Here is a 27,806-nt window from a genome sequence, read left to right as displayed (position 1 = left end):
CAAGGCAGGCTCACAAGAGCATCTCCTCCCTGGTGGTCTAGTGGCTAGGATTTGGCGCTTTCACCGCCGCGGCCGGGGTTCGATTCCCGGTCAGGGAAGATCCCTCTAAGACGTAGACGTGCGTAATTTGTCCACGCAGCTCAGCTTTTTTTAATCGAAGGTCCTTAAAAAGGCACCCCGACCTATAGACGAAAGCAGAGGAAAGGGGCTGGGTCCCCTGTGTCCCAGGTTGCTTTGCTCCCATTGCCCTCAGCCACCTTCATGCGCACGCAGTCCCCCACCCAGTCAGGTGCTCTATGTGGGCGTAAAGTGCAGTACCAGCTCATCAGAAAGGTAAATTGCTGGAAAACCCGGCTGCGATGTATACATCTACTTTGGAGCACTCTTCTCCCTTGCACTCTTGAATCGGTCATTCGCAATGTATTCTTCCAGCAAGCTGAATAACGAGGTAGGTGTGAGAAGGTGTACCAGCTGTCTTTGAGCTATCAGCGGCCACTAGGTGTCCCTCTTGTGATTTCCCGGGGATCCCGATTGTACAGGAATTCGTCGGTTCAGTAGCACGGGGGAGGGGATGGCCTGTGCTTGGAAGTGACAAACAGTCTGGTGGAATCATGAGTGTTTTTTCAAGTTCTGATTCATATTCGCTGTAGAATAAAATATGCTTTCAGCCCCCATGAGCTTTGTCACTAGGAGAGCAGTGTAGGAACTTTTGCAGTATGGCTGTGGGTTCCCTGGTGGTCTAGTGGTTAGGATTCGGCGCTCTCACCGCCGCGGCCTGGGTTCGATTCCCGGTCAGGGAACAGTCCTTCTTCTGCCCTTGAATGCTTTTCCTTCCCGCAGGTCAGGGCTTCTCAAAATGAATTTGCTTTTCTGACAAACAGTTTGCCTAGCATCCCGCAATCTGGCTCCTAATTTGATTTTCGCAAGGTTCCCTTTGAGTTGCTTTCCTCGGCGCGAGGAAAATCTCTTGTGCAAGGCTCTTGAGGAAGTGAGATTCTGTATTCCGAGGTGCGCTTCTTTTCGTAGGCTTCTGACCACATGGTGTGCGGCAGGAAGTCATCTTTGACAGGGCCGCAGGCTTTATCTCCAAATGGCATCCCGGACGCACTGCAACCCACCTTTTTGCTGAAACGGAAGTCTGGTTCAGGGTAATAGAAAGCTGAGCTGCACGTACCGAAAGCAGCAGAGCCCAGCGGCGGAGAGGGTGTGGCCAGGGCTGTCTGATTTGCATAGTGACCAGTGGCATCTTGGGAATGTACAGGCTTTGGAGCTTAACGGGTGCTGCAGGGGTCTGCCTGGCCGGAGAAATGCCTGTCTGGCGCTCCCCTCAGGACACACGTGTCTTCCGTTCGAGCATGGAGGGTGAGGGACATGGGTCACCCTCATATACAGGGGTGTGGGCATGGGCAGGATGGGGCGTGGGGGACCCGTCAGGGCATTGCCCGTTTGGAAGCCCGTTCGGAAGGCAAGAGGAGGCGGAGGCGGGAATCTCTGCTCAATTTTTTCCCGAGGCCTGGGGACAAGCCTTTGCACATTTGATCCAGCCGGGCCTGCATCAGCAGATCCTGCTCCGATGGCAAGGGAGAGCCTGCAGGTGTAAATCAAAGAAAGGGGAGAAATCCGCAAGAGGCGGGTTAACAAATTCCAGTGGCAGGCCCATGTTCCCCAGGAAGCAAGTACTTCCTCCTGCTCCCTTCAGTGGGAAAAGACATAGGAGGTGTATTTCCCTAAGCAGGGGCTCTGCGTAGGTGGCACTGCATTGCTTTGGGAAGCATCCATGCTAAGTGCAGAGTAGCAGCAGACCCCACAGCTGAGACGTGAATTGGGACTGTTAAGGAAGGGCACTGGGAGGGTGAGGAGGGCAGAGGAAAATGCTTTAAAAAAGCATCTGCAAGTTCCTACACACCCGCTGAAAACCCATACCAGGGATGGGGCTCGAACCCATGCGGACAACTGTCCATTGGATCTTAAGTCCAACGCCTTAACCACTCGGCCACCCTGGTGAGACCCTAGGCCCTGCCTTACTCAGCTCCCTTTTCATGCTGGCTGCTCCCGCGCAGGCTGTCCAGCAAGAGGTGATTGCAGAGTAAAAAGGCTTTTGCAGGAGGATAAAGGTAATTGCTTATGACAAACACACTGTGTGACACCTAACTTTTCCCCACTCGTACTTTATGGGCAATCTATACAGTGGAGTTAGCTTAGTCACAATAAGGAAGTGAGCAAGGCAGGCTCACAAGAGCATCTCCTCCCTGGTGGTCTAGTGGCTAGGATTCGGCGCTTTCACCGCCGCGGCCCGGGTTCGATTCCCGGTCAGGGAAGATCCCTCTAAGACGTAGACGTGCGTAATTTGTCCACGCAGCTCAGCTTTTTTTAATCGAAGGTCCTTAAAAAGGCACCCCGACCTATAGACGAAAGCAGAGGAAAGGGGCTGGGTCCCCTGTGTCCCAGGTTGCTTTGCTCCCATTGCCCTCAGCCACCTTCATGCACACGCAGTCCCCCACCCAGTCAGGTGCTCTATGTGGGCGTAAAGTGCAGTACCAGCTCATCAGAAAGGTAAATTGCTGGAAAACCCGGCTGCGATGTATACATCTACTTTGGAGCACTCTTCTCCCTTGCACTCTTGAATCGGTCATTCGCAATGTATTCTTCCAGCAAGCTGAATAACGAGGTAGGTGTGAGAAGGTGTACCAGCTGTCTTTGAGCTATCAGCGGCCACTAGGTGTCCCTCTTGTGATTTCCCGGGGATCCCGATTGTACAGGAATTCGTCGGTTCAGTGGCACGGGGGAGGGGATGGCCTGTGCTTGGAAGTGACAAACAGTCTGGTGGAATCATGAGTGTTTTTTCAAGTTCTGATTCATATTCGCTGTAGAATAAAATATGCTTTCAGCCCCCATGAGCTTTGTCACTAGGAGAGCAGTGTAGGAACTTTTGCTGTATGGCTGTGGGTTCCCTGGTGGTCTAGTGGTTAGGATTCGGCGCTCTCACCGCCGCGGCCCGGGTTCGATTCCCGGTCAGGAAACTGTCCTTCTTCTGCCCTTGAATGCTTTTCCTTCCCGCAGGTCAGGGCTTCTCAAAATGAATTTGCTTTTCTGACAAACAGTTTGCCTAGCATCCCGCAATCTGGCTCCTAATTTGATTTTCGCAAGGTTCCCTTTGAGTTGCTTTCCTCGGCGGGAGGAAAATCTCTTGTGCAAGGCTCTTGAGGAAGTGAGATTCTGTATTCCGAGGTGCGCTTCTTTTCGTAGGCTTCTGACCACATGGTGTGCGGCAGGAAGTCATCTTTGACAGGGCCGCAGGCTTTGTCTCCAAATGGCATCCCGGACCCACTGCAACCCACCTTTTTGCTGAAACGGAAGTCTGGTTCAGGGTAAGAAAAAGCTGAGCTGCACGTACCGAAAGCAGCAGAGCCCAGCGGCGGAGAGGGTGTGGCCAGGGCTGTCTGATTTGCATAGTGACCAGTGGCATCTTGGGAATGTACAGGCTTTGGAGCCTAACGGGTGCTGCAGGGGTCTGCCTGGCCGGAGAAATGCCTGTCTGGCGCTCCCCTCAGGACACACGTGTCTTCCGTTCGAGCATGGAGGGTGAGGGACATGGGTCACCCTCATATACAGGGGTGTGGGCATGGGCAGGATGGGGCGTGGGGGACCCGTCAGGGCATTGCCCGTTTGGAAGCCCGTTCGGAAGGCAAGAGGAGGCGGAGGTGGGAATCTCTGCTCAATTTTTTCCCGAGGCCTGGGGACAAGCCTTTGCACATTTGATCCTGCCGGGCCTGCATCAGCAGATCCTGCTCCGATGGCAAGGGAGAGCCTGCAGGTGTAAATCAAAGAAAGGGGAGAAATCCGCAAGAGGCGGGTTAACAAATTCCAGTGGCAGGCCCATGTTCCCCAGGAAGCAAGTACTTCCTCCTGCTCCCTTCAGTGGGAAAAGACATAGGAGGTGTATTTCTCTAAGCAGGGGCTCTGCGTAGGTGGCACTGCATTGCTTTGGGAAGCATCCATGCTAAGTGCAGAGTAGCAGCAGACCCCACAGCTGAGACGTGAATTGGGACTGTTAAGGAAGGGCACTGGGAGGGTGAGGAGGGCAGAGGAAAATGCTTTACAAAAGCATCTGCAAGTTCCTACACACCCGCTGAAAACCCATACCAGGGATGGGGCTCGAACCCATGCGGACAACTGTCCATTGGATCTTAAGTCCAACGCCTTAACCACTCGGCCACCCTGGTGAGACCCTAGGCCCTGCCTTACTCAGCTCCCTTTTCATGCTGGCTGCTCCAGCGCAGGCTGTCCAGCAAGAGGTGATTGCAGAGTAAAAAGGCTTTTGCAGGAGGATAAAGGTAATTGCTTATGACAAACACACTGTGTGACACCTAACTTTTCCCCACTCGTACTTTATGGGCAATCTATACAGTGGAGTTAGCTTAGTCACAATAAGGAAGTGAGCAAGGCAGGCTCACAAGAGCATCTCCTCCCTGGTGGTCTAGTGGCTAGGATTTGGCGCTTTCACCGCCGCGGCCCGGGTTCGATTCCCGGTCAGGGAAGATCCCTCTAAGACGTAGACGTGCGTAATTTGTCCACGCAGCTCAGCTTTTTTTAATCGAAGGTCCTTAAAAAGGCACCCCGACCTATAGACGAAAGCAGAGGAAAGGGGCTGGGTCCCCTGTGTCCCAGGTTGCTTTGCTCCCATTGCCCTCAGCCACCTTCATGCGCACGCAGTCCCCCACCCAGTCAGGTGCTCTATGTGGGCGTAAAGTGCAGTACCAGCTCATCAGAAAGGTAAATTGCTGGAAAACCCGGCTGCGATGTATACATCTACTTTGGAGCACTCTTCTCCCTTGCACTCTTGAATCGGTCATTCGCAATGTATTCTTCCAGCAAGCTGAATAACGAGGTAGGTGTGAGAAGGTGTACCAGCTGTCTTTGAGCTATCAGCGGCCACTAGGTGTCCCTCTTCTGATTTCCCGGGGATCCCGATTGTACAGGAATTCGTCGGTTCAGTAGCACGGGGGAGGGGATGGCCTGTGCTTGGAAGTGACAAACAGTCTGGTGGAATCATGAGTGTTTTTTCAAGTTCTGATTCATATTCGCTGTAGAATAAAATATGCTTTCAGCCCCCATGAGCTTTGTCACTAGGAGAGCAGTGTAGGAACTTTTGCAGTATGGCTGTGGGTTCCCTGGTGGTCTAGTGGTTAGGATTCGGCGCTCTCACCGCCGCGGCCTGGGTTCGATTCCCGGTCAGGGAACAGTCCTTCTTCTGCCCTTGAATGCTTTTCCTTCCCGCAGGTCAGGGCTTCTCAAAATGAATTTGCTTTTCTGACAAACAGTTTGCCTAGCATCCCGCAATCTGGCTCCTAATTTGATTTTCGCAAGGTTCCCTTTGAGTTGCTTTCCTCGGCGGGAGGAAAATCTCTTGTGCAAGGCTCTTGAGGAAGTGAGATTCTGTATTCCGAGGTGCGCTTCTTTTCGTAGGCTTCTGACCACATGGTGTGCGGCAGGAAGTCATCTTTGACAGGGCCGCAGGCTTTATCTCCAAATGGCATCCCGGACGCACTGCAACCCACCTTTTTGCTGAAACGGAAGTCTGGTTCAGGGTAATAGAAAGCTGAGCTGCACGTACCGAAAGCAGCAGAGCCCAGCGGCGGAGAGGGTGTGGCCAGGGCTGTCTGATTTGCATAGTGACCAGTGGCATCTTGGGAATGTACAGGCTTTGGAGCTTAACGGGTGCTGCAGGGGTCTGCCTGGCCGGAGAAATGCCTGTCTGGCGCTCCCCTCAGGACACACGTGTCTTCCGTTCGAGCATGGAGGGTGAGGGACATGGGTCACCCTCATATACAGGGGTGTGGGCATGGGCAGGATGGGGCGTGGGGGACCCGTCAGGGCATTGCCCGTTTGGAAGCCCGTTCGGAAGGCAAGAGGAGGCGGAGGCGGAGGCGGGAATCTCTGCTCAATTTTTTCCCGAGGCCTGGGGACAAGCCTTTGCACATTTGATCCAGCCGGGCCTGCATCAGCAGATCCTGCTCCGATGGCAAGGGAGAGCCTGCAGGTGTAAATCAAAGTAAGGGGAGAAATCCGCAAGAGGCGGGTTAACAAATTCCAGTGGCAGGCCCATGTTCCCCAGGAAGCAAGTACTTCCTCCTGCTCCCTTCAGTGGGAAAAGACATAGGAGGTGTATTTCTCTAAGCAGGGGCTCTGCGTAGGTGGCACTGCATTGCTTTGGGAAGCATCCATGCTAAGTGCAGAGTAGCAGCAGACCCCACAGCTGAGACGTGAATTGGGACTGTTAAGGAAGGGCACTGGGAGGGTGAGGAGGGCAGAGGAAAATGCTTTACAAAAGCATCTGCAAGTTCCTACACACCCGCTGAAAACCCATACCAGGGATGGGGCTCGAACCCATGCGGACAACTGTCCATTGGATCTTAAGTCCAACGCCTTAACCACTCGGCCACCCTGGTGAGACCCTAGGCCCTGCCTTACTCAGCTCCCTTTTCATGCTGGCTGCTCCAGCGCAGGCTGTCCAGCAAGAGGTGATTGCAGAGTAAAAAGGCTTTTGCAGGAGGATAAAGGTAATTGCTTATGACAAACACGCTGTGTGACACCTAACTTTTCCCCACTCGTACTTTATGGGCAATCTATACAGTGGAGTTAGCTTAGTCACAATAAGGAAGTGAGCAAGGCAGGCTCACAAGAGCATCTCCTCCCTGGTGGTCTAGTGGCTAGGATTTGGCGCTTTCACCGCCGCGGCCCGGGTTCGATTCCCGGTCAGGGAAGATCCCTCTAAGACGTAGACGTGCGTAATTTGTCCACGCAGCTCAGCTTTTTTTAATCGAAGGTCCTTAAAAAGGCACCCCGACCTATAGACGAAAGCAGAGGAAAGGGGCTGGGTCCCCTGTGTCCCAGGTTGCTTTGCTCCCATTGCCCTCAGCCACCTTCATGCGCACGCAGTCCCCCACCCAGTCAGGTGCTCTATGTGGGCGTAAAGTGCAGTACCAGCTCATCAGAAAGGTAAATTGCTGGAAAACCCGGCTGCGATGTATACATCTACTTTGGAGCACTCTTCTCCCTTGCACTCTTGAATCGGTCATTCGCAATGTATTCTTCCAGCAAGCTGAATAACGAGGTAGGTGTGAGAAGGTGTACCAGCTGTCTTTGAGCTATCAGCGGCCACTAGGTGTCCCTCTTGTGATTTCCCGGGGATCCCGATTGTACAGGAATTCGTCGGTTCAGTAGCACGGGGGAGGGGATGGCCTGTGCTTGGAAGTGACAAACAGTCTGGTGGAATCATGAGTGTTTTTTCAAGTTCTGATTCATATTCGCTGTAGAATAAAATATGCTTTCAGCCCCCATGAGCTTTGTCACTAGGAGAGCAGTGTAGGAACTTTTGCTGTATGGCTGTGGGTTCCCTGGTGGTCTAGTGGTTAGGATTTGGCGCTCTCACCGCCGCGGCCTGGGTTCGATTCCCGGTCAGGGAACAGTCCTTCTTCTGCCCTTGAATGCTTTTCCTTCCCGCAGGTCAGGGCTTCTCAAAATGAATTTGCTTTTCTGACAAACAGTTTGCCTAGCATCCCGCAATCTGGCTCCTAATTTGATTTTCGCAAGGTTCCCTTTGAGTTGCTTTCCTCGGCGGGAGGAAAATCTCTTGTGCAAGGCTCTTGAGGAAGTGAGATTCTGTATTCCGAGGTGCGCTTCTTTTCGTAGGCTTCTGACCACATGTTGTGCGGCAGGAAGTCATCTTTGACAGGGCCGCAGGCTTTGTCTCCAAATGGCATCCCGGACCCACTGCAACCCACCTTTTTGCTGAAACGGAAGTCTGGTTCAGGGTAAGAAAAAGCTGAGCTGCACGTACCGAAAGCAGCAGAGCCCAGCGGCGGAGAGGGTGTGGCCAGGGCTGTCTGATTTGCATAGTGACCAGTGGCATCTTGGGAATGTACAGGCTTTGGAGCTTAACGGGTGCTGCAGGGGTCTGCCTGGCCGGAGAAATGCCTGTCTGGCGCTCCCCTCAGGACACACGTGTCTTCCGTTCGAGCATGGAGGGTGAGGGACATGGGTCACCCTCATATACAGGGGTGTGGGCATGGGCAGGATGGGGCGTGGGGGACCCGTCAGGGCATTGCCCGTTTGGAAGCCCGTTCGGAAGGCAAGAGGAGGCGGAGGCGGAGGCGGGAATCTCTGCTCAATTTTTTCCCGAGGCCTGGGGACAAGCCTTTGCACATTTGATCCAGCCGGGCCTGCATCAGCAGATCCTGCTCCGATGGCAAGGGAGAGCCTGCAGGTGTAAATCAAAGAAAGGGGAGAAATCCGCAAGAGGCGGGTTAACAAATTCCAGTGGCAGGCCCATGTTCCCCAGGAAGCAAGTACTTCCTCCTGCTCCCTTCAGTGGGAAAAGACATAGGAGGTGTATTTCTCTAAGCAGGGGCTCTGCGTAGGTGGCACTGCATTGCTTTGGGAAGCATCCATGCTAAGTGCAGAGTAGCAGCAGACCCCACAGCTGAGACGTGAATTGGGACTGTTAAGGAAGGGCACTGGGAGGGTGAGGAGGGCAGAGGAAAATGCTTTACAAAAGCATCTGCAAGTTCCTACACACCCGCTGAAAACCCATACCAGGGATGGGGCTCGAACCCATGCGGACAACTGTCCATTGGATCTTAAGTCCAACGCCTTAACCACTCGGCCACCCTGGTGAGACCCTAGGCCCTGCCTTACTCAGCTCCCTTTTCATGCTGGCTGCTCCAGCGCAGGCTGTCCAGCAAGAGGTGATTGCAGAGTAAAAAGGCTTTTGCAGGAGGATAAAGGTAATTGCTTATGACAAACACGCTGTGTGACACCTAACTTTTCCCCACTCGTACTTTATGGGCAATCTATACAGTGGAGTTAGCTTAGTCACAATAAGGAAGTGAGCAAGGCAGGCTCACAAGAGCATCTCCTCCCTGGTGGTCTAGTGGCTAGGATTTGGCGCTTTCACCGCCGCGGCCCGGGTTCGATTCCCGGTCAGGGAAGATCCCTCTAAGACGTGCGTAATTTGTCCACGCAGCTCAGCTTTTTTTAATCGAAGGTCCTTAAAAAGGCACCCCGACCTATAGACGAAAGCAGAGGAAAGGGGCTGGGTCCCCTGTGTCCCAGGTTGCTTTGCTCCCATTGCCCTCAGCCACCTTCATGCGCACGCAGTCCCCCACCCAGTCAGGTGCTCTATGTGGGCGTAAAGTGCAGTACCAGCTCATCAGAAAGGTAAATTGCTGGAAAACCCGGCTGCGATGTATACATCTACTTTGGAGCACTCTTCTCCCTTGCACTCTTGAATCGGTCATTCGCAATGTATTCTTCCAGCAAGCTGAATAACGAGGTAGGTGTGAGAAGGTGTACCAGCTGTCTTTGAGCTATCAGCGGCCACTAGGTGTCCCTCTTGTGATTTCCCGGGGATCCCGATTGTACAGGAATTCGTCGGTTCAGTAGCACGGGGGAGGGGATGGCCTGTGCTTGGAAGTGACAAACAGTCTGGTGGAATCATGAGTGTTTTTTCAAGTTCTGATTCATATTCGCTGTAGAATAAAATATGCTTTCAGCCCCCATGAGCTTTGTCACTAGGAGAGCAGTGTAGGAACTTTTGCTGTATGGCTGTGGGTTCCCTGGTGGTCTAGTGGTTAGGATTTGGCGCTCTCACTGCCGCGGCCTGGGTTCGATTCCCGGTCAGGGAACAGTCCTTCTTCTGCCCTTGAATGCTTTTCCTTCCCGCAGGTCAGGGCTTCTCAAAATGAATTTGCTTTTCTGACAAACAGTTTGCCTAGCATCCCGCAATCTGGCTCCTAATTTGATTTTCGCAAGGTTCCCTTTGAGTTGCTTTCCTCGGCGGGAGGAAAATCTCTTGTGCAAGGCTCTTGAGGAAGTGAGATTCTGTATTCCGAGGTGCGCTTCTTTTCGTAGGCTTCTGACCACATGTTGTGCGGCAGGAAGTCATCTTTGACAGGGCCGCAGGCTTTGTCTCCAAATGGCATCCCGGACCCACTGCAACCCACCTTTTTGCTGAAACGGAAGTCTGGTTCAGGGTAAGAAAAAGCTGAGCTGCACGTACCGAAAGCAGCAGAGCCCAGCGGCGGAGAGGGTGTGGCCAGGGCTGTCTGATTTGCATAGTGACCAGTGGCATCTTGGGAATGTACAGGCTTTGGAGCTTAACGGGTGCTGCAGGGGTCTGCCTGGCCGGAGAAATGCCTGTCTGGCGCTCCCCTCAGGACACACGTGTCTTCCGTTCGAGCATGTAGGGTGAGGGACATGGGTCACCCTCATATACAGGGGTGTGGGCATGGGCAGGATGGGGCGTGGGGGACCCGTCAGGGCATTGCCCCTTTGGAAGCCCGTTCGGAAGGCAAGAGGAGGCGGAGGCGGGAATCTCTGCTCAATTTTTTCCCGAGGCCTGGGGACAAGCCTTTGCACATTTGATCCAGCCGGGCCTGCATCAGCAGATCCTGCTCCGATGGCAAGGGAGAGCCTGCAGGTGTAAATCAAAGAAAGGGGAGAAATCCGCAAGAGGCGGGTTAACAAATTCCAGTGGCAGGCCCATGTTCCCCAGGAAGCAAGTACTTCCTCCTGCTCCCTTCAGTGGGAAAAGACATAGGAGGTGTATTTCTCTAAGCAGGGGCTCTGCGTAGGTGGCACTGCATTGCTTTGGGAAGCATCCATGCTAAGTGCAGAGTAGCAGCAGACCCCACAGCTGAGACGTGAATTGGGACTGTTAAGGAAGGGCACTGGGAGGGTGAGGAGGGCAGAGGAAAATGCTTTACAAAAGCATCTGCAAGTTCCTACACACCCGCTGAAAACCCATACCAGGGATGGGGCTCGAACCCATGCGGACAACTGTCCATTGGATCTTAAGTCCAACGCCTTAACCACTCGGCCACCCTGGTGAGACCCTAGGCCCTGCCTTACTTAGCTCCCTTTTCATGCTGGCTGCTCCAGCGCAGGCTGTCCAGCAAGAGGTGATTGCAGAGTAAAAAGGCTTTTGCAGGAGGATAAAGGTAATTGCTTATGACAAACACGCTGTGTGACACCTAACTTTTCCCCACTCGTACTTTATGGGCAATCTATACAGTGGAGTTAGCTTAGTCACAATAAGGAAGTGAGCAAGGCAGGCTCACAAGAGCATCTCCTCCCTGGTGGTCTAGTGGCTAGGATTTGGCGCTTTCACCGCCGCGGCCCGGGTTCGATTCCCGGTCAGGGAAGATCCCTCTAAGACGTAGACGTGCGTAATTTGTCCACGCAGCTCAGCTTTTTTTAATCGAAGGTCCTTAAAAAGGCACCCCGACCTATAGACGAAAGCAGAGGAAAGGGGCTGGGTCCCCTGTGTCCCAGGTTGCTTTGCTCCCATTGCCCTCAGCCACCTTCATGCGCACGCAGTCCCCCACCCAGTCAGGTGCTCTATGTGGGCGTAAAGTGCAGTACCAGCTCATCAGAAAGGTAAATTGCTGGAAAACCCGGCTGCGATGTATACATCTACTTTGGAGCACTCTTCTCCCTTGCACTCTTGAATCGGTCATTCGCAATGTATTCTTCCAGCAAGCTGAATAACGAGGTAGGTGTGAGAAGGTGTACCAGCTGTCTTTGAGCTATCAGCGGCCACTAGGTGTCCCTCTTGTGATTTCCCGGGGATCCCGATTGTACAGGAATTCGTCGGTTCAGTAGCACGGGGGAGGGGATGGCCTGTGCTTGGAAGTGACAAACAGTCTGGTGGAATCATGAGTGTTTTTTCAAGTTCTGATTCATATTCGCTGTAGAATAAAATATGCTTTCAGCCCCCATGAGCTTTGTCACTAGGAGAGCAGTGTAGGAACTTTTGCTGTATGGCTGTGGGTTCCCTGGTGGTCTAGTGGTTAGGATTTGGCGCTCTCACCGCCGCGGCCTGGGTTCGATTCCCGGTCAGGGAACAGTCATTCTTCTGCCCTTGAATGCTTTTCCTTCCCGCAGGTCAGGGCTTCTCAAAATGAATTTGCTTTTCTGACAAACAGTTTGCCTAGCATCCCGCAATCTGGCTCCTAATTTGATTTTCGCAAGGTTCCCTTTGAGTTGCTTTCCTCGGCGGGAGGAAAATCTCTTGTGCAAGGCTCTTGAGGAAGTGAGATTCTGTATTCCGAGGTGCGCTTCTTTTCGTAGGCTTCTGACCACATGTTGTGCGGCAGGAAGTCATCTTTGACAGGGCCGCAGGCTTTGTCTCCAAATGGCATCCCGGACCCACTGCAACCCACCTTTTTGCTGAAACGGAAGTCTGGTTCAGGGTAAGAAAAAGCTGAGCTGCACGTACCGAAAGCAGCAGAGCCCAGCGGCGGAGAGGGTGTGGCCAGGGCTGTCTGATTTGCATAGTGACCAGTGGCATCTTGGGAATGTACAGGCTTTGGAGCTTAACGGGTGCTGCAGGGGTCTGCCTGGCCGGAGAAATGCCTGTCTGGCGCTCCCCTCAGGACACACGTGTCTTCCGTTCGAGCATGGAGGGTGAGGGACATGGGTCACCCTCATATACAGGGGTGTGGGCATGGGCAGGATGGGGCGTGGGGGACCCGTCAGGGCATTGCCCGTTTGGAAGCCCGTTCGGAAGGCAAGAGGAGGCGGAGGTGGGAATCTCTGCTCAATTTTTTCCCGAGGCCTGGGGACAAGCCTTTGCACATTTGATCCTGCCGGGCCTGCATCAGCAGATCCTGCTCCGATGGCAAGGGAGAGCCTGCAGGTGTAAATCAAAGAAAGGGGAGAAATCCGCAAGAGGCGGGTTAACAAATTCCAGTGGCAGGCCCATGTTCCCCAGGAAGCAAGTACTTCCTCCTGCTCCCTTCAGTGGGAAAAGACATAGGAGGTGTATTTCTCTAAGCAGGGGCTCTGCGTAGGTGGCACTGCATTGCTTTGGGAAGCATCCATGCTAAGTGCAGAGTAGCAGCAGACCCCACAGCTGAGACGTGAATTGGGACTGTTAAGGAAGGGCACTGGGAGGGTGAGGAGGGCAGAGGAAAATGCTTTACAAAAGCATCTGCAAGTTCCTACACACCCGCTGAAAACCCATACCAGGGATGGGGCTCGAACCCATGCGGACAACTGTCCATTGGATCTTAAGTCCAACGCCTTAACCACTCGGCCACCCTGGTGAGACCCTAGGCCCTGCCTTACTCAGCTCCCTTTTCATGCTGGCTGCTCCAGCGCAGGCTGTCCAGCAAGAGGTGATTGCAGAGTAAAAAGGCTTTTGCAGGAGGATAAAGGTAATTGCTTATGACAAACACACTGTGTGACACCTAACTTTTCCCCACTCGTACTTTATGGGCAATCTATACAGTGGAGTTAGCTTAGTCACAATAAGGAAGTGAGCAAGGCAGGCTCACAAGAGCATCTCCTCCCTGGTGGTCTAGTGGCTAGGATTTGGCGCTTTCACCGCCGCGGCCCGGGTTCGATTCCCGGTCAGGGAAGATCCCTCTAAGACGTAGACGTGCGTAATTTGTCCACGCAGCTCAGCTTTTTTTAATCGAAGGTCCTTAAAAAGGCACCCCGACCTATAGACGAAAGCAGAGGAAAGGGGCTGGGTCCCCTGTGTCCCAGGTTGCTTTGCTCCCATTGCCCTCAGCCACCTTCATGCGCACGCAGTCCCCCACCCAGTCAGGTGCTCTATGTGGGCGTAAAGTGCAGTACCAGCTCATCAGAAAGGTAAATTGCTGGAAAACCCGGCTGCGATGTATACATCTACTTTGGAGCACTCTTCTCCCTTGCACTCTTGAATCGGTCATTCGCAATGTATTCTTCCAGCAAGCTGAATAACGAGGTAGGTGTGAGAAGGTGTACCAGCTGTCTTTGAGCTATCAGCGGCCACTAGGTGTCCCTCTTCTGATTTCCCGGGGATCCCGATTGTACAGGAATTCGTCGGTTCAGTAGCACGGGGGAGGGGATGGCCTGTGCTTGGAAGTGACAAACAGTCTGGTGGAATCATGAGTGTTTTTTCAAGTTCTGATTCATATTCGCTGTAGAATAAAATATGCTTTCAGCCCCCATGAGCTTTGTCACTAGGAGAGCAGTGTAGGAACTTTTGCAGTATGGCTGTGGGTTCCCTGGTGGTCTAGTGGTTAGGATTCGGCGCTCTCACCGCCGCGGCCTGGGTTCGATTCCCGGTCAGGGAACAGTCCTTCTTCTGCCCTTGAATGCTTTTCCTTCCCGCAGGTCAGGGCTTCTCAAAATGAATTTGCTTTTCTGACAAACAGTTTGCCTAGCATCCCGCAATCTGGCTCCTAATTTGATTTTCGCAAGGTTCCCTTTGAGTTGCTTTCCTCGGCGGGAGGAAAATCTCTTGTGCAAGGCTCTTGAGGAAGTGAGATTCTGTATTCCGAGGTGCGCTTCTTTTCGTAGGCTTCTGACCACATGGTGTGCGGCAGGAAGTCATCTTTGACAGGGCCGCAGGCTTTATCTCCAAATGGCATCCCGGACGCACTGCAACCCACCTTTTTGCTGAAACGGAAGTCTGGTTCAGGGTAATAGAAAGCTGAGCTGCACGTACCGAAAGCAGCAGAGCCCAGCGGCGGAGAGGGTGTGGCCAGGGCTGTCTGATTTGCATAGTGACCAGTGGCATCTTGGGAATGTACAGGCTTTGGAGCTTAACGGGTGCTGCAGGGGTCTGCCTGGCCGGAGAAATGCCTGTCTGGCGCTCCCCTCAGGACACACGTGTCTTCCGTTCGAGCATGGAGGGTGAGGGACATGGGTCACCCTCATATACAGGGGTGTGGGCATGGGCAGGATGGGGCGTGGGGGACCCGTCAGGGCATTGCCCGTTTGGAAGCCCGTTCGGAAGGCAAGAGGAGGCGGAGGCGGAGGCGGGAATCTCTGCTCAATTTTTTCCCGAGGCCTGGGGACAAGCCTTTGCACATTTGATCCAGCCGGGCCTGCATCAGCAGATCCTGCTCCGATGGCAAGGGAGAGCCTGCAGGTGTAAATCAAAGAAAGGGGAGAAATCCGCAAGAGGCGGGTTAACAAATTCCAGTGGCAGGCCCATGTTCCCCAGGAAGCAAGTACTTCCTCCTGCTCCCTTCAGTGGGAAAAGACATAGGAGGTGTATTTCTCTAAGCAGGGGCTCTGCGTAGGTGGCACTGCATTGCTTTGGGAAGCATCCATGCTAAGTGCAGAGTAGCAGCAGACCCCACAGCTGAGACGTGAATTGGGACTGTTAAGGAAGGGCACTGGGAGGGTGAGGAGGGCAGAGGAAAATGCTTTACAAAAGCATCTGCAAGTTCCTACACACCCGCTGAAAACCCATACCAGGGATGGGGCTCGAACCCATGCGGACAACTGTCCATTGGATCTTAAGTCCAACGCCTTAACCACTCGGCCACCCTGGTGAGACCCTAGGCCCTGCCTTACTCAGCTCCCTTTTCATGCTGGCTGCTCCAGCGCAGGCTGTCCAGCAAGAGGTGATTGCAGAGTAAAAAGGCTTTTGCAGGAGGATAAAGGTAATTGCTTATGACAAACACACTGTGTGACACCTAACTTTTCCCCACTCGTACTTTATGGGCAATCTATACAGTGGAGTTAGCTTAGTCACAATAAGGAAGTGAGCAAGGCAGGCTCACAAGAGCATCTCCTCCCTGGTGGTCTAGTGGCTAGGATTTGGCGCTTTCACCGCCGCGGCCGGGGTTCGATTCCCGGTCAGGGAAGATCCCTCTAAGACGTAGACGTGCGTAATTTGTCCACGCAGCTCAGCTTTTTTTAATCGAAGGTCCTTAAAAAGGCACCCCGACCTATAGACGAAAGCAGAGGAAAGGGGCTGGGTCCCCTGTGTCCCAGGTTGCTTTGCTCCCATTGCCCTCAGCCACCTTCATGCGCACGCAGTCCCCCACCCAGTCAGGTGCTCTATGTGGGCGTAAAGTGCAGTACCAGCTCATCAGAAAGGTAAATTGCTGGAAAACCCGGCTGCGATGTATACATCTACTTTGGAGCACTCTTCTCCCTTGCACTCTTGAATCGGTCATTCGCAATGTATTCTTCCAGCAAGCTGAATAACGAGGTAGGTGTGAGAAGGTGTACCAGCTGTCTTTGAGCTATCAGCGGCCACTAGGTGTCCCTCTTGTGATTTCCCGGGGATCCCGATTGTACAGGAATTCGTCGGTTCAGTAGCACGGGGGAGGGGATGGCCTGTGCTTGGAAGTGACAAACAGTCTGGTGGAATCATGAGTGTTTTTTCAAGTTCTGATTCATATTCGCTGTAGAATAAAATATGCTTTCAGCCCCCATGAGCTTTGTCACTAGGAGAGCAGTGTAGGAACTTTTGCAGTATGGCTGTGGGTTCCCTGGTGGTCTAGTGGTTAGGATTCGGCACTCTCACCGCCGCGGCCTGGGTTCGATTCCCGGTCAGGGAACAGTCCTTCTTCTGCCCTTGAATGCTTTTCCTTCCCGCAGGTCAGGGCTTCTCAAAATGAATTTGCTTTTCTGACAAACAGTTTGCCTAGCATCCCGCAATCTGGCTCCTAATTTGATTTTCGCAAGGTTCCCTTTGAGTTGCTTTCCTCGGCGCGAGGAAAATCTCTTGTGCAAGGCTCTTGAGGAAGTGAGATTCTGTATTCCGAGGTGCGCTTCTTTTCGTAGGCTTCTGACCACATGGTGTGCGGCAGGAAGTCATCTTTGACAGGGCCGCAGGCTTTATCTCCAAATGGCATCCCGGACGCACTGCAACCCACCTTTTTGCTGAAACGGAAGTCTGGTTCAGGGTAATAGAAAGCTGAGCTGCACGTACCGAAAGCAGCAGAGCCCAGCGGCGGAGAGGGTGTGGCCAGGGCTGTCTGATTTGCATAGTGACCAGTGGCATCTTGGGAATGTACAGGCTTTGGAGCTTAACGGGTGCTGCAGGGGTCTGCCTGGCCGGAGAAATGCCTGTCTGGCGCTCCCCTCAGGACACACGTGTCTTCCGTTCGAGCATGGAGGGTGAGGGACATGGGTCACCCTCATATACAGGGGTGTGGGCATGGGCAGGATGGGGCGTGGGGGACCCGTCAGAGCATTGCCCGTTTGGAAGCCCGTTCGGAAGGCAAGAGGAGGCGGAGGCGGGAATCTCTGCTCAATTTTTTCCCGAGGCCTGGGGACAAGCCTTTGCACATTTGATCCAGCCGGGCCTGCATCAGCAGATCCTGCTCCGATGGCAAGGGAGAGCCTGCAGGTGTAAATCAAAGAAAGGGGAGAAATCCGCAAGAGGCGGGTTAACAAATTCCAGTGGCAGGCCCATGTTCCCCAGGAAGCAAGTACTTCCTCCTGCTCCCTTCAGTGGGAAAAGACATAGGAGGTGTATTTCCCTAAGCAGGGGCTCTGCGTAGGTGGCACTGCATTGCTTTGGGAAGCATCCATGCTAAGTGCAGAGTAGCAGCAGACCCCACAGCTGAGACGTGAATTGGGACTGTTAAGGAAGGGCACTGGGAGGGTGAGGAGGGCAGAGGAAAATGCTTTAAAAAAGCATCTGCAAGTTCCTACACACCCGCTGAAAACCCATACCAGGGATGGGGCTCGAACCCATGCGGACAACTGTCCATTGGATCTTAAGTCCAACGCCTTAACCACTCGGCCACCCTGGTGAGACCCTAGGCCCTGCCTTACTCAGCTCCCTTTTCATGCTGGCTGCTCCCGCGCAGGCTGTCCAGCAAGAGGTGATTGCAGAGTAAAAAGGCTTTTGCAGGAGGATAAAGGTAATTGCTTATGACAAACACACTGTGTGACACCTAACTTTTCCCCACTCGTACTTTATGGGCAATCTATACAGTGGAGTTAGCTTAGTCACAATAAGGAAGTGAGCAAGGCAGGCTCACAAGAGCATCTCCTCCCTGGTGGTCTAGTGGCTAGGATTCGGCGCTTTCACCGCCGCGGCCCGGGTTCGATTCCCGGTCAGGGAAGATCCCTCTAAGACGTAGACGTGCGTAATTTGTCCACGCAGCTCAGCTTTTTTTAATCGAAGGTCCTTAAAAAGGCACCCCGACCTATAGACGAAAGCAGAGGAAAGGGGCTGGGTCCCCTGTGTCCCAGGTTGCTTTGCTCCCATTGCCCTCAGCCACCTTCATGCACACGCAGTCCCCCACCCAGTCAGGTGCTCTATGTGGGCGTAAAGTGCAGTACCAGCTCATCAGAAAGGTAAATTGCTGGAAAACCCGGCTGCGATGTATACATCTACTTTGGAGCACTCTTCTCCCTTGCACTCTTGAATCGGTCATTCGCAATGTATTCTTCCAGCAAGCTGAATAACGAGGTAGGTGTGAGAAGGTGTACCAGCTGTCTTTGAGCTATCAGCGGCCACTAGGTGTCCCTCTTGTGATTTCCCGGGGATCCCGATTGTACAGGAATTCGTCGGTTCAGTGGCACGGGGGAGGGGATGGCCTGTGCTTGGAAGTGACAAACAGTCTGGTGGAATCATGAGTGTTTTTTCAAGTTCTGATTCATATTCGCTGTAGAATAAAATATGCTTTCAGCCCCCATGAGCTTTGTCACTAGGAGAGCAGTGTAGGAACTTTTGCTGTATGGCTGTGGGTTCCCTGGTGGTCTAGTGGTTAGGATTCGGCGCTCTCACCGCCGCGGCCCGGGTTCGATTCCCGGTCAGGAAACTGTCCTTCTTCTGCCCTTGAATGCTTTTCCTTCCCGCAGGTCAGGGCTTCTCAAAATGAATTTGCTTTTCTGACAAACAGTTTGCCTAGCATCCCGCAATCTGGCTCCTAATTTGATTTTCGCAAGGTTCCCTTTGAGTTGCTTTCCTCGGCGGGAGGAAAATCTCTTGTGCAAGGCTCTTGAGGAAGTGAGATTCTGTATTCCGAGGTGCGCTTCTTTTCGTAGGCTTCTGACCACATGGTGTGCGGCAGGAAGTCATCTTTGACAGGGCCGCAGGCTTTGTCTCCAAATGGCATCCCGGACCCACTGCAACCCACCTTTTTGCTGAAACGGAAGTCTGGTTCAGGGTAAGAAAAAGCTGAGCTGCACGTACCGAAAGCAGCAGAGCCCAGCGGCGGAGAGGGTGTGGCCAGGGCTGTCTGATTTGCATAGTGACCAGTGGCATCTTGGGAATGTACAGGCTTTGGAGCCTAACGGGTGCTGCAGGGGTCTGCCTGGCCGGAGAAATGCCTGTCTGGCGCTCCCCTCAGGACACACGTGTCTTCCGTTCGAGCATGGAGGGTGAGGGACATGGGTCACCCTCATATACAGGGGTGTGGGCATGGGCAGGATGGGGCGTGGGGGACCCGTCAGGGCATTGCCCGTTTGGAAGCCCGTTCGGAAGGCAAGAGGAGGCGGAGGTGGGAATCTCTGCTCAATTTTTTCCCGAGGCCTGGGGACAAGCCTTTGCACATTTGATCCTGCCGGGCCTGCATCAGCAGATCCTGCTCCGATGGCAAGGGAGAGCCTGCAGGTGTAAATCAAAGAAAGGGGAGAAATCCGCAAGAGGCGGGTTAACAAATTCCAGTGGCAGGCCCATGTTCCCCAGGAAGCAAGTACTTCCTCCTGCTCCCTTCAGTGGGAAAAGACATAGGAGGTGTATTTCTCTAAGCAGGGGCTCTGCGTAGGTGGCACTGCATTGCTTTGGGAAGCATCCATGCTAAGTGCAGAGTAGCAGCAGACCCCACAGCTGAGACGTGAATTGGGACTGTTAAGGAAGGGCACTGGGAGGGTGAGGAGGGCAGAGGAAAATGCTTTACAAAAGCATCTGCAAGTTCCTACACACCCGCTGAAAACCCATACCAGGGATGGGGCTCGAACCCATGCGGACAACTGTCCATTGGATCTTAAGTCCAACGCCTTAACCACTCGGCCACCCTGGTGAGACCCTAGGCCCTGCCTTACTCAGCTCCCTTTTCATGCTGGCTGCTCCAGCGCAGGCTGTCCAGCAAGAGGTGATTGCAGAGTAAAAAGGCTTTTGCAGGAGGATAAAGGTAATTGCTTATGACAAACACACTGTGTGACACCTAACTTTTCCCCACTCGTACTTTATGGGCAATCTATACAGTGGAGTTAGCTTAGTCACAATAAGGAAGTGAGCAAGGCAGGCTCACAAGAGCATCTCCTCCCTGGTGGTCTAGTGGCTAGGATTTGGCGCTTTCACCGCCGCGGCCCGGGTTCGATTCCCGGTCAGGGAAGATCCCTCTAAGACGTAGACGTGCGTAATTTGTCCACGCAGCTCAGCTTTTTTTAATCGAAGGTCCTTAAAAAGGCACCCCGACCTATAGACGAAAGCAGAGGAAAGGGGCTGGGTCCCCTGTGTCCCAGGTTGCTTTGCTCCCATTGCCCTCAGCCACCTTCATGCGCACGCAGTCCCCCACCCAGTCAGGTGCTCTATGTGGGCGTAAAGTGCAGTACCAGCTCATCAGAAAGGTAAATTGCTGGAAAACCCGGCTGCGATGTATACATCTACTTTGGAGCACTCTTCTCCCTTGCACTCTTGAATCGGTCATTCGCAATGTATTCTTCCAGCAAGCTGAATAACGAGGTAGGTGTGAGAAGGTGTACCAGCTGTCTTTGAGCTATCAGCGGCCACTAGGTGTCCCTCTTCTGATTTCCCGGGGATCCCGATTGTACAGGAATTCGTCGGTTCAGTAGCACGGGGGAGGGGATGGCCTGTGCTTGGAAGTGACAAACAGTCTGGTGGAATCATGAGTGTTTTTTCAAGTTCTGATTCATATTCGCTGTAGAATAAAATATGCTTTCAGCCCCCATGAGCTTTGTCACTAGGAGAGCAGTGTAGGAACTTTTGCAGTATGGCTGTGGGTTCCCTGGTGGTCTAGTGGTTAGGATTCGGCGCTCTCACCGCCGCGGCCTGGGTTCGATTCCCGGTCAGGGAACAGTCCTTCTTCTGCCCTTGAATGCTTTTCCTTCCCGCAGGTCAGGGCTTCTCAAAATGAATTTGCTTTTCTGACAAACAGTTTGCCTAGCATCCCGCAATCTGGCTCCTAATTTGATTTTCGCAAGGTTCCCTTTGAGTTGCTTTCCTCGGCGGGAGGAAAATCTCTTGTGCAAGGCTCTTGAGGAAGTGAGATTCTGTATTCCGAGGTGCGCTTCTTTTCGTAGGCTTCTGACCACATGGTGTGCGGCAGGAAGTCATCTTTGACAGGGCCGCAGGCTTTATCTCCAAATGGCATCCCGGACGCACTGCAACCCACCTTTTTGCTGAAACGGAAGTCTGGTTCAGGGTAATAGAAAGCTGAGCTGCACGTACCGAAAGCAGCAGAGCCCAGCGGCGGAGAGGGTGTGGCCAGGGCTGTCTGATTTGCATAGTGACCAGTGGCATCTTGGGAATGTACAGGCTTTGGAGCTTAACGGGTGCTGCAGGGGTCTGCCTGGCCGGAGAAATGCCTGTCTGGCGCTCCCCTCAGGACACACGTGTCTTCCGTTCGAGCATGGAGGGTGAGGGACATGGGTCACCCTCATATACAGGGGTGTGGGCATGGGCAGGATGGGGCGTGGGGGACCCGTCAGGGCATTGCCCGTTTGGAAGCCCGTTCGGAAGGCAAGAGGAGGCGGAGGCGGAGGCGGGAATCTCTGCTCAATTTTTTCCCGAGGCCTGGGGACAAGCCTTTGCACATTTGATCCAGCCGGGCCTGCATCAGCAGATCCTGCTCCGATGGCAAGGGAGAGCCTGCAGGTGTAAATCAAAGAAAGGGGAGAAATCCGCAAGAGGCGGGTTAACAAATTCCAGTGGCAGGCCCATGTTCCCCAGGAAGCAAGTACTTCCTCCTGCTCCCTTCAGTGGGAAAAGACATAGGAGGTGTATTTCTCTAAGCAGGGGCTCTGCGTAGGTGGCACTGCATTGCTTTGGGAAGCATCCATGCTAAGTGCAGAGTAGCAGCAGACCCCACAGCTGAGACGTGAATTGGGACTGTTAAGGAAGGGCACTGGGAGGGTGAGGAGGGCAGAGGAAAATGCTTTACAAAAGCATCTGCAAGTTCCTACACACCCGCTGAAAACCCATACCAGGGATGGGGCTCGAACCCATGCGGACAACTGTCCATTGGATCTTAAGTCCAACGCCTTAACCACTCGGCCACCCTGGTGAGACCCTAGGCCCTGCCTTACTCAGCTCCCTTTTCATGCTGGCTGCTCCAGCGCAGGCTGTCCAGCAAGAGGTGATTGCAGAGTAAAAAGGCTTTTGCAGGAGGATAAAGGTAATTGCTTATGACAAACACACTGTGTGACACCTAACTTTTCCCCACTCGTACTTTATGGGCAATCTATACAGTGGAGTTAGCTTAGTCACAATAAGGAAGTGAGCAAGGCAGGCTCACAAGAGCATCTCCTCCCTGGTGGTCTAGTGGCTAGGATTTGGCGCTTTCACCGCCGCGGCCCGGGTTCGATTCCCGGTCAGGGAAGATCCCTCTAAGACGTAGACGTGCGTAATTTGTCCACGCAGCTCAGCTTTTTTTAATCGAAGGTCCTTAAAAAGGCACCCCGACCTATAGACGAAAGCAGAGGAAAGGGGCTGGGTCCCCTGTGTCCCAGGTTGCTTTGCTCCCATTGCCCTCAGCCACCTTCATGCGCACGCAGTCCCCCACCCAGTCAGGTGCTCTATGTGGGCGTAAAGTGCAGTACCAGCTCATCAGAAAGGTAAATTGCTGGAAAACCCGGCTGCGATGTATACATCTACTTTGGAGCACTCTTCTCCCTTGCACTCTTGAATCGGTCATTCGCAATGTATTCTTCCAGCAAGCTGAATAACGAGGTAGGTGTGAGAAGGTGTACCAGCTGTCTTTGAGCTATCAGCGGCCACTAGGTGTCCCTCTTGTGATTTCCCGGGGATCCCGATTGTACAGGAATTCGTCGGTTCAGTAGCACGGGGGAGGGGATGGCCTGTGCTTGGAAGTGACAAACAGTCTGGTGGAATCATGAGTGTTTTTTCAAGTTCTGATTCATATTCGCTGTAGAATAAAATATGCTTTCAGCCCCCATGAGCTTTGTCACTAGGAGAGCAGTGTAGGAACTTTTGCAGTATGGCTGTGGGTTCCCTGGTGGTCTAGTGGTTAGGATTCGGCGCTCTCACCGCCGCGGCCTGGGTTCGATTCCCGGTCAGGGAACAGTCCTTCTTCTGCCCTTGAATGCTTTTCCTTCCCGCAGGTCAGGGCTTCTCAAAATGAATTTGCTTTTCTGACAAACAGTTTGCCTAGCATCCCGCAATCTGGCTCCTAATTTGATTTTCGCAAGGTTCCCTTTGAGTTGCTTTCCTCGGCGCGAGGAAAATCTCTTGTGCAAGGCTCTTGAGGAAGTGAGATTCTGTATTCCGAGGTGCGCTTCTTTTCGTAGGCTTCTGACCACATGGTGTGCGGCAGGAAGTCATCTTTGACAGGGCCGCAGGCTTTATCTCCAAATGGCATCCCGGACGCACTGCAACCCACCTTTTTGCTGAAACGGAAGTCTGGTTCAGGGTAATAGAAAGCTGAGCTGCACGTACCGAAAGCAGCAGAGCCCAGCGGCGGAGAGGGTGTGGCCAGGGCTGTCTGATTTGCATAGTGACCAGTGGCATCTTGGGAATGTACAGGCTTTGGAGCTTAACGGGTGCTGCAGGGGTCTGCCTGGCCGGAGAAATGCCTGTCTGGCGCTCCCCTCAGGACACACGTGTCTTCCGTTCGAGCATGGAGGGTGAGGGACATGGGTCACCCTCATATACAGGGGTGTGGGCATGGGCAGGATGGGGCGTGGGGGACCCGTCAGGGCATTGCCCGTTTGGAAGCCCGTTCGGAAGGCAAGAGGAGGCGGAGGCGGGAATCTCTGCTCAATTTTTTCCCGAGGCCTGGGGACAAGCCTTTGCACATTTGATCCAGCCGGGCCTGCATCAGCAGATCCTGCTCCGATGGCAAGGGAGAGCCTGCAGGTGTAAATCAAAGAAAGGGGAGAAATCCGCAAGAGGCGGGTTAACAAATTCCAGTGGCAGGCCCATGTTCCCCAGGAAGCAAGTACTTCCTCCTGCTCCCTTCAGTGGGAAAAGACATAGGAGGTGTATTTCCCTAAGCAGGGGCTCTGCGTAGGTGGCACTGCATTGCTTTGGGAAGCATCCATGCTAAGTGCAGAGTAGCAGCAGACCCCACAGCTGAGACGTGAATTGGGACTGTTAAGGAAGGGCACTGGGAGGGTGAGGAGGGCAGAGGAAAATGCTTTAAAAAAGCATCTGCAAGTTCCTACACACCCGCTGAAAACCCATACCAGGGATGGGGCTCGAACCCATGCGGACAACTGTCCATTGGATCTTAAGTCCAACGCCTTAACCACTCGGCCACCCTGGTGAGACCCTAGGCCCTGCCTTACTCAGCTCCCTTTTCATGCTGGCTGCTCCCGCGCAGGCTGTCCAGCAAGAGGTGATTGCAGAGTAAAAAGGCTTTTGCAGGAGGATAAAGGTAATTGCTTATGACAAACACACTGTGTGACACCTAACTTTTCCCCACTCGTACTTTATGGGCAATCTATACAGTGGAGTTAGCTTAGTCACAATAAGGAAGTGAGCAAGGCAGGCTCACAAGAGCATCTCCTCCCTGGTGGTCTAGTGGCTAGGATTCGGCGCTTTCACCGCCGCGGCCCGGGTTCGATTCCCGGTCAGGGAAGATCCCTCTAAGACGTAGACGTGCGTAATTTGTCCACGCAGCTCAGCTTTTTTTAATCGAAGGTCCTTAAAAAGGCACCCCGACCTATAGACGAAAGCAGAGGAAAGGGGCTGGGTCCCCTGTGTCCCAGGTTGCTTTGCTCCCATTGCCCTCAGCCACCTTCATGCACACGCAGTCCCCCACCCAGTCAGGTGCTCTATGTGGGCGTAAAGTGCAGTACCAGCTCATCAGAAAGGTAAATTGCTGGAAAACCCGGCTGCGATGTATACATCTACTTTGGAGCACTCTTCTCCCTTGCACTCTTGAATCGGTCATTCGCAATGTATTCTTCCAGCAAGCTGAATAACGAGGTAGGTGTGAGAAGGTGTACCAGCTGTCTTTGAGCTATCAGCGGCCACTAGGTGTCCCTCTTGTGATTTCCCGGGGATCCCGATTGTACAGGAATTCGTCGGTTCAGTGGCACGGGGGAGGGGATGGCCTGTGCTTGGAAGTGACAAACAGTCTGGTGGAATCATGAGTGTTTTTTCAAGTTCTGATTCATATTCGCTGTAGAATAAAATATGCTTTCAGCCCCCATGAGCTTTGTCACTAGGAGAGCAGTGTAGGAACTTTTGCTGTATGGCTGTGGGTTCCCTGGTGGTCTAGTGGTTAGGATTCGGCGCTCTCACCGCCGCGGCCCGGGTTCGATTCCCGGTCAGGAAACTGTCCTTCTTCTGCCCTTGAATGCTTTTCCTTCCCGCAGGTCAGGGCTTCTCAAAATGAATTTGCTTTTCTGACAAACAGTTTGCCTAGCATCCCGCAATCTGGCTCCTAATTTGATTTTCGCAAGGTTCCCTTTGAGTTGCTTTCCTCGGCGGGAGGAAAATCTCTTGTGCAAGGCTCTTGAGGAAGTGAGATTCTGTATTCCGAGGTGCGCTTCTTTTCATAGGCTTCTGACCACATGGTGTGCGGCAGGAAGTCATCTTTGACAGGGCCGCAGGCTTTGTCTCCAAATGGCATCCCGGACCCACTGCAACCCACCTTTTTGCTGAAACGGAAGTCTGGTTCAGGGTAAGAAAAAGCTGAGCTGCACGTACCGAAAGCAGCAGAGCCCAGCGGCGGAGAGGGTGTGGCCAGGGCTGTCTGATTTGCATAGTGACCAGTGGCATCTTGGGAATGTACAGGCTTTGGAGCCTAACGGGTGCTGCAGGGGTCTGCCTGGCCGGAGAAATGCCTGTCTGGCGCTCCCCTCAGGACACACGTGTCTTCCGTTCGAGCATGGAGGGTGAGGGACATGGGTCACCCTCATATACAGGGGTGTGGGCATGGGCAGGATGGGGCGTGGGGGACCCGTCAGGGCATTGCCCGTTTGGAAGCCCGTTCGGAAGGCAAGAGGAGGCGGAGGCGGAGGCGGGAATCTCTGCTCAATTTTTTCCCGAGGCCTGGGGACAAGCCTTTGCACATTTGATCCAGCCGGGCCTGCATCAGCAGATCCTGCTCCGATGGCAAGGGAGAGCCTGCAGGTGTAAATCAAAGAAAGGGGAGAAATCCGCAAGAGGCGGGTTAACAAATTCCAGTGGCAGGCCCATGTTCCCCAGGAAGCAAGTACTTCCTCCTGCTCCCTTCAGTGGGAAAAGACATAGGAGGTGTATTTCCCTAAGCAGGGGCTCTGCGTAGGTGGCACTGCATTGCTTTGGGAAGCATCCATGCTAAGTGCAGAGTAGCAGCAGACCCCACAGCTGAGACGTGAATTGGGACTGTTAAGGAAGGGCACTGGGAGGGTGAGGAGGGCAGAGGAAAATGCTTTAAAAAAGCATCTGCAAGTTCCTACACACCCGCTGAAAACCCATACCAGGGATGGGGCTCGAACCCATGCGGACAACTGTCCATTGGATCTTAAGTCCAACGCCTTAACCACTCGGCCACCCTGGTGAGACCCTAGACCCTGCCTTACTCAGCTCCCTTTTCATGCTGGCTGCTCCAGCGCAGGCTGTCCAGCAAGAGGTGATTGCAGAGTAAAAAGGCTTTTGCAGGAGGATAAAGGTAATTGCTTATGACAAACACACTGTGTGACACCTAACTTTTCCCCACTCGTACTTTATGGGCAATCTATACAGTGGAGTTAGCTTAGTCACAATAAGGAAGTGAGCAAGGCAGGCTCACAAGAGCATCTCCTCCCTGGTGGTCTAGTGGCTAGGATTCGGCGCTTTCACCGCCGCGGCCCGGGTTCGATTCCCGGTCAGGGAAGATCCCTTTAAGACGTAGACGTGCGTAATTTGTCCACGCAGCTCAGCTTTTTTTAATCGAAGGTCCTTAAAAAGGCACCCCGACCTATAGACGAAAGCAGAGGAAAGGGGCTGGGTCCCCTGTGTCCCAGGTTGCTTTGCTCCCATTGCCCTCAGCCACCTTCATGCACACGCAGTCCCCCACCCAGTCAGGTGCTCTATGTGGGCGTAAAGTGCAGTACCAGCTCATCAGAAAGGTAAATTGCTGGAAAACCCGGCTGCGATGTATACATCTACTTTGGAGCACTCTTCTCCCTTGCACTCTTGAATCGGTCATTCGCAATGTATTCTTCCAGCAAGCTGAATAACGAGGTAGGTGTGAGAAGGTGTACCAGCTGTCTTTGAGCTATCAGCGGCCACTAGGTGTCCCTCTTGTGATTTCCCGGGGATCCCGATTGTACAGGAATTCGTCGGTTCAGTGGCATGGGGGAGGGGATTGCCTGTGCTTGGAAGTGACAAACAGTCTGGTGGAATCATGAGTGTTTTTTCAAGTTCTGATTCATATTCGCTGTAGAATAAAATATGCTTTCAGCCCCCATGAGCTTTGTCACTAGGAGAGCAGTGTAGGAACTTTTGCTGTATGGCTGTGGGTTCCCTGGTGGTCTAGTGGTTAGGATTCGGCGCTCTCACCGCCGCGGCCCGGGGTCGATTCCCGGTCAGGAAACAGTTCTTCTTCTGCCCTTGAATGCTTTTCCTTCCCGCAGGTCAGGGCTTCTCAAAATGAATTTGCTTTTCTGACAAACAGTTTGCCTAGCATCCCGCAATCTGGCTCCTAATTTGATTTTCGCAAGGTTCCCTTTGAGTTGCTTTCCTCGGCGGGAGGAAAATCTCTTGTGCAAGGCTCTTGAGGAAGTGAGATTCTGTATTCCGAGGTGCGCTTCTTTTCGTAGGCTTCTGACCACATGGTGTGCGGCAGGAAGTCATCTTTGACAGGGCCGCAGGCTTTGTCTCCAAATGGCATCCCGGACCCACTGCAACCCACCTTTTTGCTGAAACGGAAGTCTGG

At 53.3% G+C, this 27,806-nt stretch overlaps 16 non-coding genes across 16 annotated transcripts; 4 read left to right on the top strand and 12 right to left on the bottom strand.

Annotated features, from left to right (window-relative positions):
- Positions 1-1,920: 1,920 nt before the first annotated feature.
- On the bottom strand, positions 1,921-2,003 carry TRNAL-UAA (transfer RNA leucine (anticodon UAA)). Its single transcript has one exon. It is a non-coding gene; the product is annotated as a tRNA-Leu (tRNA).
- A 243-nt stretch (positions 2,004-2,246) lies between these two features.
- TRNAE-UUC (transfer RNA glutamic acid (anticodon UUC)) lies at positions 2,247-2,318 on the top strand. Its single transcript has one exon. It is a non-coding gene; the product is annotated as a tRNA-Glu (tRNA).
- A 1,822-nt stretch (positions 2,319-4,140) lies between these two features.
- TRNAL-UAA (transfer RNA leucine (anticodon UAA)) lies at positions 4,141-4,223 on the bottom strand. Its single transcript has one exon. It is a non-coding gene; the product is annotated as a tRNA-Leu (tRNA).
- Positions 4,224-6,366: 2,143 nt separating this feature from the next.
- On the bottom strand, positions 6,367-6,449 carry TRNAL-UAA (transfer RNA leucine (anticodon UAA)). The gene has a single exon. It is a non-coding gene; the product is annotated as a tRNA-Leu (tRNA).
- A 2,143-nt stretch (positions 6,450-8,592) lies between these two features.
- TRNAL-UAA (transfer RNA leucine (anticodon UAA)) lies at positions 8,593-8,675 on the bottom strand. The gene has a single exon. It is a non-coding gene; the product is annotated as a tRNA-Leu (tRNA).
- Positions 8,676-10,806: 2,131 nt separating this feature from the next.
- TRNAL-UAA (transfer RNA leucine (anticodon UAA)) lies at positions 10,807-10,889 on the bottom strand. Its single transcript has one exon. It is a non-coding gene; the product is annotated as a tRNA-Leu (tRNA).
- A 2,137-nt stretch (positions 10,890-13,026) lies between these two features.
- On the bottom strand, positions 13,027-13,109 carry TRNAL-UAA (transfer RNA leucine (anticodon UAA)). The gene has a single exon. It is a non-coding gene; the product is annotated as a tRNA-Leu (tRNA).
- Positions 13,110-15,252: 2,143 nt separating this feature from the next.
- TRNAL-UAA (transfer RNA leucine (anticodon UAA)) lies at positions 15,253-15,335 on the bottom strand. Its single transcript has one exon. It is a non-coding gene; the product is annotated as a tRNA-Leu (tRNA).
- Positions 15,336-17,472: 2,137 nt separating this feature from the next.
- Positions 17,473-17,555, bottom strand: TRNAL-UAA (transfer RNA leucine (anticodon UAA)). The gene has a single exon. It is a non-coding gene; the product is annotated as a tRNA-Leu (tRNA).
- A 243-nt stretch (positions 17,556-17,798) lies between these two features.
- Positions 17,799-17,870, top strand: TRNAE-UUC (transfer RNA glutamic acid (anticodon UUC)). The gene has a single exon. It is a non-coding gene; the product is annotated as a tRNA-Glu (tRNA).
- Positions 17,871-19,692: 1,822 nt separating this feature from the next.
- On the bottom strand, positions 19,693-19,775 carry TRNAL-UAA (transfer RNA leucine (anticodon UAA)). Its single transcript has one exon. It is a non-coding gene; the product is annotated as a tRNA-Leu (tRNA).
- A 2,143-nt stretch (positions 19,776-21,918) lies between these two features.
- On the bottom strand, positions 21,919-22,001 carry TRNAL-UAA (transfer RNA leucine (anticodon UAA)). Its single transcript has one exon. It is a non-coding gene; the product is annotated as a tRNA-Leu (tRNA).
- Positions 22,002-24,138: 2,137 nt separating this feature from the next.
- TRNAL-UAA (transfer RNA leucine (anticodon UAA)) lies at positions 24,139-24,221 on the bottom strand. The gene has a single exon. It is a non-coding gene; the product is annotated as a tRNA-Leu (tRNA).
- Positions 24,222-24,464: 243 nt separating this feature from the next.
- On the top strand, positions 24,465-24,536 carry TRNAE-UUC (transfer RNA glutamic acid (anticodon UUC)). The gene has a single exon. It is a non-coding gene; the product is annotated as a tRNA-Glu (tRNA).
- A 1,828-nt stretch (positions 24,537-26,364) lies between these two features.
- On the bottom strand, positions 26,365-26,447 carry TRNAL-UAA (transfer RNA leucine (anticodon UAA)). Its single transcript has one exon. It is a non-coding gene; the product is annotated as a tRNA-Leu (tRNA).
- Positions 26,448-26,690: 243 nt separating this feature from the next.
- Positions 26,691-26,762, top strand: TRNAE-UUC (transfer RNA glutamic acid (anticodon UUC)). Its single transcript has one exon. It is a non-coding gene; the product is annotated as a tRNA-Glu (tRNA).
- Positions 26,763-27,806: the final 1,044 nt, after the last annotated feature.

This window comes from Triturus cristatus, chromosome 5_2, assembly GCF_964204655.1.
Source record: "Triturus cristatus chromosome 5_2, aTriCri1.1, whole genome shotgun sequence".
Lineage (NCBI taxonomy): Eukaryota > Metazoa > Chordata > Amphibia > Caudata > Salamandridae > Triturus > Triturus cristatus.
This window is presented reverse-complemented; position numbering and strand designations above follow the sequence as displayed.